Source organism: Miscanthus floridulus, chromosome 2, assembly GCF_019320115.1.
Source record: "Miscanthus floridulus cultivar M001 chromosome 2, ASM1932011v1, whole genome shotgun sequence".
Lineage (NCBI taxonomy): Eukaryota > Viridiplantae > Streptophyta > Magnoliopsida > Poales > Poaceae > Miscanthus > Miscanthus floridulus.
This window is the reverse complement of record NC_089581.1, coordinates 84,135,180-84,144,615: the sequence shown is the minus strand read 5'-3', so window position 1 is coordinate 84,144,615 and position 9,436 is coordinate 84,135,180.

Here is a 9,436-nt window from a genome sequence, read left to right as displayed (position 1 = left end):
GGGGAGCACGCAGGTGCTGTCCAATTCGCCGGAGGAGTCGCCGTCGGCGAGTTTCCCCGTCGCCGCGCCGGTGGTGCCGTCTCCCCTGTCTTCGTCTCGCTGACGGATGGGGTCAGCTGACGCCCGGGCCCCGCAGGTCAGCCGCCGAGGCTCAGGCGGGATACGGCTTGGGCTGAGCCGCGTCTTGGGCCGCGCCAGCGTTGCTCGCGGGCCGCCGGCTCTTGGGCTGGCCCGTGTAGGGCTAAGTGTTGTTTTCCATTTTATTTCGTTTATTTGTTTCACAGATTTATGTGCATGATTCTAAAATATGTATTTCCTAGTATATAGATCCAATTGATGTGGTTCTAATTTTGTTAAGTTCCTGGTCATGTCTAGTATTTAACAAAAATATTATATGAGCACTTGTTTTAGAAATTTTTGATGATTTAATAGGACTTTGAAATGTGTTTTTAGAAGCATGCAAACTTGTTTGAATTTTATCTTGAGTTTCTGTGGTCCAAAAATTATGAAATTTTGTGGGTCCTCTATTTTGGTTTATTTGAAGCTCTGGTAAAAATTTCAGAGCTAGTGCATGTGTAGTTTTTAAGTTATAGAATTTCCTTTTATTAATAGGTGGATCTTGTGGGAATTTTCATAATTTCTCTATAGATCTAGTGAAGGTGAAATTTTATGGGTACTATTATTATGCTATAATGATGCTAGAAAAAATGTGAAATCTGTTGCTTGACACTTTTCATTAGGATTTCTTAATTATGCCATTTTAAGCCAGTATGCCTTATCAATTTTGTGTAGACTGTTATACTTACTCAATGGCTTTGAAATTTTTATGGTAGTCTATGTGAAGCATGAGATAGCTACTGTAATTTTTGTAGATTTTTATGAATAGTTTTACTATATATTGCTTTAATCACCTAATTAACTAAATAAATTAGAAAAGGGTATTAAATAATTTATTTAGAAGTTGACACTATACTTTCTGGTGTTTATTAGATATGCAAAACAAGTTGGTAAACTTGGTTTGGTCAAATTAAGCTTTTGCACCATCATTAAATAATTAAGTTAGCAACCCTGTCGTTTCTGGACAGATTCTAAGTTTGCTGGGATTTGATTTGGTTAACTTAAGAATCATGCTTTTATGTTTACAAATAAATTGTAGAGAATTTCATAAGCTTTCCAGAATGTCCTCTTGCAAGTCATTTGGAGTTATAGAACTCTGGTTATGATAGAATTAAGTTACTACTTGTTGCATATGAAGCTTTAACTGTTGTTTTAAGTATGTCTTTACTATTCTAAGTTCATGGTACTGTTCCTAGGTGTTAGGCCTTTAACTGAAGATGAGCATCTTTATCTTAGGTTATGCAAGTTAGGTAAGTTGCTCTTGTTATTTAAGTTAAGTTGAGTACATGCTTAAAGTGATTTGAATAGAGCTAATTACTCGGTAAACGAGTGTCCAGTGACGTTTTCATAAACACCCATTGTGCTTCATTCATCATGAGCATCATGTCATCCCTTATGCATCCATGATATTTATCTCGTGCATCGGCATGCAATAGGTGTACCAGAAGGAGTAACCCTGCTGGAATTCGAGGAACCGAACGAGCAGCAGCAGCCGACACCGGAGATTCAGGAGGAGCAGCCTTCAGGAGAAGTGCCAGACGAGGTCGCCGTTGAGTGCCCTGACCACCGTCCTTGCAACTTTGTGAAAGGCAAGCCCCGGAGCATATTAAGCCTCCTATTTCCGAACTGCAGTTACAGTATTATTATTATTACATATATTGTTGCATTAAGTTTAGGTGTTGTATGCAAACATTTGCTGCATTGGTTACCCATTCCTTGTCCAGATATTGTTACCCTGAATCCTATGTAGCTCAGGCTCGAGTAGTGCTTAGCCCCGCTTAAACGCGGTAGAAGTCGGGTGATTTCCTATCACCTGCGAGATATAGGAAGATACATGTGGCACGGTTGGCTATATTTGCTATCGTGGAAAAGAACCAGTCTTAATTTGAAATGAAGACCGGACGGAGGCTTGCCGGTTTGCAGTGACTCCGTCTGTGTCGATTAAGGACTGGATCTTGGAGCCTTTCCTGTTCATGTTGAACGCATGCCTCTCTCTTAGTTGGCCGGCCCGATGACCGACCGCGAAGCCGAGTAGCTCACCTCAGGCCGGGAGTCGATAAGTATAAAGTGCGCCTCGGAAGGGAGCCGTAGGCGTGAGTCCAAGGGCAGGTGATTTAAAAGTCCTGATCGTCCTAGCAGAAGGGTAATCCCTGAGAGTGCTGGCGCTGATCGAACCCGCGAATTTGGTTCCTGAGATGTTCCAAAGGTGACCCACGGCTACCCTTGCAAAGTATGCCAGGGTGAGAGTTAGGAATACCCCCTCAGCTGAGTTGTAATTCGATTCGAGTCGCCGTCTCTCCCGGTTAGTGAGAACTTGACGGGCTTATCTCCAATGTAGATACACTTAATAACTTAATGGTTCGGAAATGATGATATGATGATGACAGCCTTATTATACCTGCTATGGTTAATATTGTTTGCTCCTAATAAGTGAGTGCTCTAGTACAGGTGCTAATCTAGTGGACAGGTAAATAATGATAAGCTTGATGCTAAGTTTAAGTTGGTTACTATAATCTTAAGCTCTTTTATGCAACTGCGTCAAGCTAGCCCACCTGAAAAGCCTTGCATGATCCTTGGTGTCTTTTATTCTGATTTTTGTTGGGTAAGTCTAGCTGAGTACCTTCTTGTACTCAGGGTTTATTTCCCACCTGTTGCAGATGACCAGTTCTACTTTGGTTGCTGCAAGTACTGCCTTCTCCCTGCTGGGGATGAAGACTAGACCGTTGGGCACGGTCTCTACTAGTTCTCGTATCTGTTAATGCTTTTGTGGGACATGACTCTGATCTGGCAATGTAATTGAAAACTATGATGTTTTGTACCAAACTATGTTGCTTCCGCACACTCAAACTTGGTTTGTAATATTTATTTGAACTCTGATGGATGTAATCCGAATGCTACTTATGAAATGTTGTAACGGATGATGTGTTGTGTTGAATCACTACGATCTTGGTTTGTATGTCGAGAGTTGGTTGAAATCCTTCGTGATTTCCGGACTACCGGGATTATGGGAGCCTAAGTACAGGAATTTGATCGCTTCGGTGATTATTTTTGTACTTACGTTCTTATGATTTGGTCGGTTCTGTTACACTACCCTATGGCGATATTTGCGTGCATGCAACCTGAACTTGTGCTGGGCTGCCATTGCCTGGCCAGCTTCATCTAGCACACTAGAAAGGGTGTTTTGCTTGACTCGACAAAGCTTCAAGACTGCCATCATACCACTCATTCTAGCGTTGTTGCTCTGCACACGTTCACCACAGCCTCAAACCAAGGCCTGGCCAACGTCCTGAGTCCACTCAGCCTCAGTAGGAGCCACTCGGGGAATGGATGAAGCTGGTCCACCCACTAACTCATCCCCGAAGCTTTGTGCTATATCCATCAGCACATCAAGGGCAGCAACTTGAGCGGCTTCCCATGGACTTTGTCCATCAGTCTCAATGCTCCACCCATGCCACAATGGTCTTGTGGGGTTTTGCAGCACTATAAAGGTCACGACGTATCATGGTACATCTCCCAATGGTACCGCCTTGCCTCCACGTGTAGTGAGGTGCCTCCGGGTACCCAACTGAACTGAGCACCCTCTAGAGCAAGGTGGGAGTACTGAACTAGTCCAAAAAGGTGCTGCTACAAGTAGGAAACACGGGCACGGCCATCTGTATCAAAAAGGGATGCAACTCACGTGAGAGGATTATTTTGTTGAGAGATTGCACTTAATACTTAGGATAAGCCATTATAAGGGAGGGAGTAATGCAATATGAATGCCATGAGTGAATATGATGCATGCTCGTTCCGTACGTCCTCACAAACCTAAGAAAATTCAAGTTTTAGCGGAATATACGGTGGCATACATACGTTCTCTCAATTACCGGTAACTAGTCGATCTACACAGTGCATTATTAGCGTACCTACAGAAAACTTCATTGCAGCCCAACCCAACAAGATATAATGCTAATAACACAAGTAGTAACTAAGATACCCTCCATATATACATCCCCAGATATATATACTTCGGTATCCAAACTACCCGACAGATGTACCCACAATTAAGTACCTTCATATATACATGTATGCAACATGTAAATACTCCAGTAACCACAAATAGCTCTTCCCTAGACTGACGGTTGGATGGTCATGCTCTCGCAACTCACACTTACCTTGGCGTAGAGGCAATTGATCCATACATTACCATTCAAACGAATGGCACCCATGCAATATCACGCCTGCATGGACGACAAAATAGAAACAATCAATTTTCCCCAAGTTAGTAATTATATATAAGCCACCTATAGGTCCTTAAGTGGGCTACAAGGGATGTGATCACCAGTACACCATAAAATTTTGATTTTTGAACACTTATATATAACTATAAGTTGGAAAACTGTTTTCACAACAAAAGTTTTTGTTTTAAATACCCGTATGACATGTTTAGTGTTGAATCTAGCTCTGATACCAGCTGTCATAGAACCAACCAATTTATAAGAGCACAAGTACAAAAACAATCGCTGAAACGATCAAATTCTCGCACTTGAGCCCATATAAACCCGGTAGTCAACTGAAACCTCGAAGGATTTCTAACCAACTTGAATACAACCAAGATCACAGTAATTCAACATAAAATATCATATGTTACAACATTTCGCAGACGGTTACAAAAAGGTTACAACACCTTAGAGTCATCGTTATTACAAAACAAGTCTTGTAAAGTACGCGGAAGCAAATAGTTTAACTTACACACTCGAGTTCAAATACAAATACTGGTTCACTGACCACAACCCGCAAAAGCATTCAGATAAGAGAAACAGAGATCGTGCCCATAATCTAGTCTTCATCACCCACCGGGTGGAGACAATACTTACAGAATCCCTAATATAGAAGGTCATATGCAATAAGAGGGAATAAACCTTAATTACGGGAATGTACTCAGCTAGACTTACCCATTGAAAACCAAAACAAATGACACCAAGGATTATGCATAGCTTAATTTAGTGGATCTGGCTGACACTTTCTTTTTGCGGAAAAGCATAAGTAATAATGATCAACTCTTAACCTGAAACAACAGTGACTTTTAGCCATTAACCTGTCATCTATATTAGCACCTGTACTAAGCAATCAATTGATTAAGATGCAAACATTAATAACCATATCAGGTATAAATCGTGGCAACATTATCATCATCATCCATTTAACCATATCGTTAAATTAATTGAATCTACGTTACTGTTGCTCAGTCAAGTTCTCACTATCCGGGAGAGATGGTGATTCGAATCGATTCCTATCCAGCTGGAGGGGTATTCCTAAACACAAACTCTGCTTCCCCCGTCAAGGTCACAAACGAGTCACCTTTGGTACAACTCAGGAGAAAAATAAAAGAAAAGACACAGGTCCGGGCCGCCCTACATTTCTCAGAGAACCACTCTGCTAGGAAGTGCAGGATTTTAATCACCTGACTCCCCTTGGACTTATGCCAATGGCTCTCCGCACATCCTTACTACCTCCAAAATGCATCCAACCCCATGGATCCCGGCCTGAGTTGAGCTACTCGGCTTTGCGGTCGGAACGACTTATCCGGCCAGCTAAGTGTTAGGCTACGTTCAACATGACATGAGGACGTACAACGTATCAGTCCTTAAACGACATAGACAGAGTCACTATATTCAAACCTACACAAGACTCCGCTTGGTCTTAATTCATTATTAACATGGTTCTTTTCCACGATAGCAAATATAGCCAACCATGATCCACCTCATCCTAAAGCTCGTAGGTGATAGGAAATCACCTGACTTCTACCGCACTAAGCATAGCTAAGCATTTAACTCATTCTTGAACTTAAATAGGATTCCAGTACGATATCTGGACAAGGAGGAATATATAATGCAACAATTGGTTCCAACCAGCTCCTATACTTAATGCATCATCAACGAATAAAAGATACTCAATGTATTTGTAAAAACAGGGGAGGCTTAATATGCTTTGGGGCTTGCCTTTCAGAAAAGAGGAAGGATGGTGGTCAGGGCACTCGGGCAACTCCTCCTCGGTAGGCTGCTTCAGTTGGCTTCCTGCACCTCAGGCTCCTACTCCTGGTTGGCTCCCTCGAACTCCAGCAGCGTCACTCCCTCCGGCACACCTATTGCATGTATGCGCACGATAAATATCATGGATGCACATGAACGAAGTGAGGGATGCTTGGGAAATGCACATGCTTGCTGCAATCCATATATTCCAACTTAAGCTCCATTCAAATCACTTTTCACTTACCAAGTTTATACAACCTAATGTATAAATGCTCATTGTGGGGGTATTAACGCCTATACCCTTATGGCTAGTCTTGGGCTGGCCCGAACCAAGGGATCTAGCCCACTAGAAGACGATGCGTGGCCCGGCCAATCTGCTCAGTGTCCCGCACAAGGAATCAAGACAGACTTGGAGATCAAGCAAGATCCTGGTCGGTTAGAATAGGAATCCTTATTCGGCCACCTATGGCAATTGTAACTAGTTAGAATTAGTTTCCAGATCTGTAACCCTGCCCCCATACTATATAAGGCGGGTAGGGGACCCCTCTAAAAAACATCTCTCATTGACATACAGTAATAAAATCAAACGCAGGACATAGGTATTACGCCTTGACGGTGGCCGAACCTAGGTAGACTGCCAACCATATTTCGTCGACAGTGGCGCGCCAGGTAGGGGGTGTGCATACTGCTCTCCAGACGAATAAGATGGTCATCATCCCTGGTTCCATGGCTATGCTGAATGGCCTCATGTTCACCATCGGCCAGATCACCTGGACCACTGGCTCCGACGACTTCATCGCCACGACCATGGAGGAGGTGCGGATTCAATCTGCATCGACCACTGCTTCACCTGCATTGGCTACGGCTCCAACCATGGTGGATCTGGCTCTAGCCATGCCAACATCGTCTTCAGCCACGCTGACAACCCGTCATCTGCTTCCTCGCTACAAAGGGAGACAGATCGACAACACCGACCTACTCAACTCCATCGATCAGGTCGGCACCAAACTTGCTGAAACCCTAGCTCTAGTAAGTTCAGTTCAAAGTCAACCTAATGGGCAGGTTACCACTACCCACAACAGATCTACCTGACTAGCTTAGGCCAGTCGTCCTACACGACTCGGTATGGGTCTCATGGTCACATCTACTCCTAAAGGGCGCTCCGTTCATCGCCGACCAGCCCCCGCAACGGGTCTCCGGCTCTCTGAGTGTGAAGCCTCGATGGAGAACTACCAGGCTCAGCTCTACGGCCTGCGCAACTTCATCAAAATGGTCCGAATTGAGGAGTATCAAGAAGGATCAGTCCACATAGTTCAAGAGGGTGGCTCAAGCTCCTCGTCCGGCATCGCATCTAATGGCTCCATCCACACCGAGCTCCAGCATCATGACAATGAAGGCGTTGAATATGATCTGGATATCCTAGACCACGCCCCGGGGTTCCCACGATTCCCATCCTTCCCACCAAGGCGAGGAGATTTTATCAATGTTGTCAGTAATGACGAACCACCGGCAGTTGGCGAAACAGAACAAGAAAGGCTAGCATGCGAAGTATGCAATATTGACCAGTTTAATCATCGACAAGTCGAAGCCAAGGCAAAAGAGGAGGCACGACTCATAAGGGTCCAGCCACGCGACCTTAACAATTCCTTTGATAGGGTGTGGGACAAGCAGGTCTTCAGGACTCCAAGCGCCAACGTAGCTGTTGCTATGGCGACAATGCAATGACTACCTAATACCCTAGAAATCCATGTAGTTCGAGATGATATACAAGCTTACCTGACGGCTACTATGGCCCAGACCACAGAGATTGTAAATCAAGCCCGGGCTCCATCCGTCTCAGTCAAATCAAGCCACAGCCGCCAGTACTCAAGTCGCTCACAGCCACCCAATCAACATAGCTCATGCAACAACGACCCATCAAACAACTGTCAAGGTGGAAAAGGTGGTCATGATGGTGGTCGGGACGACAACCACCGCGACTACCGGGACTGACAACCGCTGCGACTACCAGGACGACAACCGCCGAGACAACCACGACAATCGCCATGATAACTGCGGTCACAGGGTTAACTAGGGTGGCAATCAGGATCACCATGATGGCAATAACGATCTCCACCATTCCCTCAGAGAACGTGATCTGCACGATCACATCAACCAAAGAGCCAACGATCATGCATCCCACGAAAGCTATTGCCGTATGGAATATGACACTACCCATGGCCCTCCGGGTTTGAAGCAGTTCACTCCACACCTTCACCAAGTCATATGGCCCAAGAACTTCAAGCTCGAAAAACTTCAGAAGTACGACGGCAAGGAGAACCCTGAATTATGGGTCATGCTCTATGAAATCGCGTGCAGATCAGCCATGGCTGATGAGCACGTCATGTCTAATTACTTCCCAGTCGCCGTCGGCCATGCAGGCCACCAATGGCTGGTCAGCTTGCTGGCAAACTACTTTGATTCCTGGCAAGAGCTCAAGCAAGCATTCATTGACAACTTCATTGCTACTTGCGAGCAACCCAGCAACAAATATGATCTACAGTGGATTCGAGATCGCAAAGATGAGCCACTACACGAGTATGTCCGACGTTTCTTGGAGATGCGCATCAAGGTCCCGTCAATCTTCGCTTCCACGATGCCCTAAGGGACAAGCTCCTCCGCAAGAGACCTAAATCAGTCACAGCGCTCCTAGCCACTGCTAAAAAATATGCGGATGCCGATGATGCTAAAAAAATAATCAACGAAGAAGCAGCAAGGGTTCCATGCTCCGACCACCCCCCACACCACGATGACTACCACGGCAACCATGGTCAGAACGACAATTTTGATCACCGCAACCAGCGCAACGATTCCCGCGACCACCGTGACCAGCGTAATCAGCGGCGTAATCGCCGTGACGATTACTCTAACACCCTAAAATTTACCTCTTTTGAAATAGAGTTAAAATGATTTATTTATGAATCTTGTGCACATGAAATATAGGAAATAAAAATTTTCATTAATTTAAAATTCAACATAAGGTAGTAACATGTGTGAGCATACATGCTGCTGCATCTTATTCATTGTGATGAATAGTGTTGATCCAAACTCCAAAGTAATTTGGACTGTTTTTGAAAAGGGTTTGAAAATGGCTTTGAAAATAAAAGAAAAGAAAGAAAAGAAAATTAGAAAATAAAAGTATTTCAAAAGTTGTAAAGTTTATCTTGGAAAGCCTAATAGAATTGTCCATTTTTATTGAATGGGAAAGTATATTTGAAACCATACTCGAATTGGTTTTGAATTTAGCTTAGAATTGGAAGACTAGAAAA